Genomic DNA, 4,736 nt, shown 5'->3' with positions numbered 1-4,736 from the left:
CCAGCAGGACACATTAAGTGAATGATGGATCTCTGCCAAAAGGGCATGTAGGATTTTGCAAGGGGGAGGGGAGGAAGAAAGAGACTTTGCTTTCTCCCTTTTTTCTCCTTCTTAGCCAGTCTTGTTAAGAAAGGGCAAAAGCACTTAAATTCATTGCTCTCAAAGTAAATTGGTTTTCTTTTCTACCCTCTCAGAAGTCCTTTTGCTTCCGGGCTTATCCCATTGTTGCTCTCCTCACCCTTCATGCAAAAAGAGGTGAGATGTTTGCTTGTCCCCAGAGCCGCATCCACCCCACAAGTGGCTGTAGCACTGCTCCACCAGGATGCGTGCTTCATGTGGGTTCAGTTTCCCACTGGCCGCCTTGGCATTGCCGTCTCTGCCGCTTGCTTTCTAAGGCTCAGCTGACAGTTTCTCAAGCACGTTAAGGCTGGCAACAAGAGCGGGGCTGTTGTAATAAATGACAGTAAGATCACAAGCTTGAGGGAGCTTGTTCCTCTCCGTTCGCAGCTCTCTTGAGAAGTTTTCAGAGGCTGTAGTTATCGCCCTGTTCTGTATGCCAAGCCAGAGCTTTTGATGCTAATTTGTTGGCACTGCAAACTCCCACTGCAAACGATAGATCCCGTGACCTTCTTCAGTTACAGATAACACAAACTACAGTTATATTTAAGTGGCATACTGGTTAACCTCAGTGGCTTGCAATACTTTCCTTTGACTCAATTTCTATCATTTATAAAGGGTTACATTACAAAGGCACCTTGGAGTTTCTCGCAGGGAAATCTAGCCAACAAGTTCTTTCTTGTGAGCGGTTTTCTGCACTGAGCTTCTGTTTTAGCCACGCCGTGCATTACAAATGCTCTGAAACACCAGCAGCAATGAAGACGTTAACACTACATTAGGACAGGTATTCTGGCAGAATGCTTTCAAAATTAGATGCATGCTGTAGTAACTATTATTGCTGCTATCGCTTTCAAATCCTCTGAAAGGATTTGTGGACAGAATCACCACATAAAATCTCGCCTGGCTCACCACATCCAGTGGGACTACTGGATAAATAAAGACCACTAACAAGAGAACGGGTCTGGGGACATGATTTTTGTCTTCAAGAATATGAGACACAGCTACCTCACTAAGAAAATCCGTGAAACACAGCTCCTCTTGTATTTTGGGGCAGTTGAGTAGTGTTGCATTTTTTTAGTCAGAATCCAATTTTCTGACACACACGTACACACATTCAGTGCCTGACACCAAGAAACCTTTGCCACAACCCTTGAAAACTCATTGCTGTCAATCATTAGCATGAACACACTAGCTGCTCCTAGCTGCGTTAGTGGAGCATGCAGTAGCTCTCTGCAATAACACCCTTAGGAGCCCACATCATGGAGCAGTAACCAGCGACCGTGCGTCAGGAAGCACATTATATATGCATTACTTCTGTTTTGGTTCGAGGGGAGAATGAATGCCTAGTGGTGGCGAAGCCTCCCTGAGACCCGTCACAAGGTGGTGACAGTCAGCATTTCAGTCCTGCTGGAAAGCTGCAGACCAAACTGCATGAGAGTCTAGAAGCAGCAATAGAGCCAACAAGGAGAGAAAACTCCTAACCTTTCTGGAAAGACTAGGACAGGGTCCTTTGGTAGCTCTTCCGCTCTTAAAGCCAACACACTTCCCTCTATTGAGGAATATAATTTTCTTTCTTATTGTATAAAACCTGATCTTTTTATATTAATCTAATCAAATAATAAGAAAGCAATGAGGGTGCAGAGTTTGGGTTACTAGAAAGCAAGCCATGTCCCATTAATGTATTTTAATAAGCTGCAGAATGAAATACACCACATTTTCTTCTGGATGTGGGACACATGTATGACCAAACCAAAACTTGCAATACGTTCCACTGTAAAAGCCTAGGGCACACCGTTCTTCAGTACTACTCCCAAAAGCCTATTTCCTATTATCCCAAATGGATCTACCTTGATCAACAATACATGGTTTTCACAAGAAAAACAAATCATAATTTCTTCCTCTCCTCTCCTTCCCAGCAACAGAGCAGTGACTTTCTTTCACCAATGGAGCAAGGCAGCCACCACAGGCTGTATATACTGCTTCTCCTTCAGCCCTAGATATGAAACTGGATGAAGGGGTTAATCCATGTGAGTTCTTGCTGTCATTGACATTTCAGTCAACTTTTTCTATGGATATTTGCTCAAAAATGGTACTCTCAAGAGCAAAACTGCTAGCGTCCACAAAGTGTACTTCTGACCAGAGCTTTATACTTGCATGGGCTTTTAGTCACCTTCAAAAAAGGGTTGGTTTCAACCAAAAGCAAAAGTCAAAATAGAGTTATACAGATTTTTCTGCTTCTCAGAAGGACATTCAATACCAGAACAAAATATTCAGTAACTCTTAAATTTTACTTTATATGGCTATATCATATCTATAGGTACTTTTACCTATAGCTATCTAAAAATCTACACAGGATTTCGGTGGACAATGAAATTTTTGTCTTACTACTAGCGGTGGTGTGCAGCCGTAGCAAATTTAGCCCTGTATGTTGTACACCCTTTAGCTTGTATGTTAAGAATGGTATCGTCTTCATCACAGAAACCCTATTCCACATCAGAGTTGAATTCATGGCTCCAGATCTCAGGAAGTTATTGTTCTTCTGAGGTATAGCACAGCAGGACCTGCAGTATGTAGTGATAAAGTTTACATCAAATGCATGTACAGCTGTCAGGTTACAACAGTGTTTCAGGATACCATCAATCTGTGTAAGCACATAGGGTACAGGCGATGACAGAAGTCCAAACATTGGAAAGTATGGAAAAAATACTGGGTTCCAAACTTTAACTTTTTTTTTTTAACCAGGTTGTTCTTTTACAGTTCAGTCAACATGGCACATAGTTTAGAGCTGCCCTTCACTCTGGTGTGCTGCTACCGAAGGGAAAGAAGGTGCAGACAGCTTCTCACTCCTTCTCACGATAAAGAAGTTCTATGTGTCTTTAAACAAGGTAAATGATCTAGAAGAGTCTAACAAGCAAAAAAGCTGCTGAAAGTAAGCTTTTCCCTCTGAAAAACAGAGAACAAAATGAATGGGTACCAATCCATGCAGATAGATTTCATTTACAAGTGTGATTCTCATCCGTTCCCTTCTATTCTCCACCCCAGTACCTCCGCCTTCCATGCACCAGTTCCTCTCCCCTTACTCTTATTTCTTTATTCTCACTAGTACCATCTCCCCATTCACTGCTTGATTACACAGAATCAGGTAAATTCAATCCAGTAAGGCAAATCTGCTTCTTGTTTCCAACGTATCGCATGAGTCAATTATGGGCCAAAGTTGTCTTAGACTTTCTAAAAGCTGATGTAGTTACATAAACAAAAAGTCATTATTGAATTGGCTACAGATCTGCTCATTCATCTAATTCCTCAATAGTTTGTTCAAGAGTGTTAATTATTAGAAGCTTATCATTAACCACCTTGCTTTTGTTACCAAGATTTGTCTTTGGTTTGCCAGGGACAAGACTGCTGAAATTCTGTTCTGTTGTCTGACTTGCATCTTGCTGAAGGTTATGAACTGGATTTATAGAGTATGAAATGATGAATGGGGATTGAGTCATTTCATATATTAGCATTTCATACTTCCTTAAATGAGACAATTAATTAAGATAATTTCTACAACATGTGTAATTGTTCCTATACATCTCAAGTAAAGAAATACTACAACTTCACTATGTCACAGCAAGTCTGAGCATCCAAATACCTTTTAGTCTTTTCAGTGAGATTTATGATCATCTTCTCCTTATTACTAAAATAAGGCACTAGCATATGATGGAGATGCCAGCACCTGACATGTCTAGAACAACATTTAAACCCACACAGTAATGCACCTACACTGCAGCATGTGCACTCTTAAACAAGCGATTCTCCTGGAAAAGATTTTTCTCCTTTTTGTACTTCCTGGAAATATTTATCATCAACTCAATATAGTTAAGGAAAGCATTCTGCTTTTAAACATGCTAGGTCAGATGCTGCTGCCAGTAAACAGGGTACTTGGGTGCAGTAAGACCCAGAAGAGGTAAAGTCTATCTTTATTCCTCTGCTACAGTACACGGGAAGTGCAGAATTGCGGCAGTTTATGAATGCAGGAACCATACCCTGGGGATGAGTTATCCAACTCACTTTCCCTTTTCTCCCATGATGATGAACAGGAGTTAATCATTACTATTCTCTATCTTACTGCAACCGGTAAGATAGAGAGGTCTTAAAAACTGACAGTTAATAGAAAATCAGAGGGTCTTCCCAAATGCTCAGTGCCAAGTGTCACTCCATTTCTAGACCACAGCAAAGAGAGAGAAAAAGAGATACTGCTGGCTTCCATGAACTGCATATAGTGCAAGATTCATTCGATGGCACCCCATTCAGTTATGTGGTGTAGGTAATGTCACTAACCTTTGTATTTTATGCAGCTGCAAGCAATATTGCAACTGTGTACTGTGCCGAAGCAATCCTTGAGGTACGGGTCCCTTGCCTTGGCATTCATAATTCCTGGCAGACCCCAACAGCTCCTTCTCCCGTGCACATTGCTTCCCTTCTCCACCTTCTTGAATGCCAAAGCACCTTGAACTCTTTCTAGACTAGCTCCATTTCCTTTCCGTAGCAGACTCAATAGGAAAGGTACCTTCTTGGATTGATATTAGTAGCATAGTATTTTGAGGCAATTACATTAGAATGATGCTCTCCTT

The sequence above is a fragment of the Pygoscelis adeliae genome, unplaced genomic scaffold, assembly GCF_000699105.1.
Source record: "Pygoscelis adeliae isolate BGI_AS28 unplaced genomic scaffold, ASM69910v1 Scaffold349, whole genome shotgun sequence".
NCBI lineage: Eukaryota > Metazoa > Chordata > Aves > Sphenisciformes > Spheniscidae > Pygoscelis > Pygoscelis adeliae.
This window is presented reverse-complemented; position numbering follows the sequence as displayed.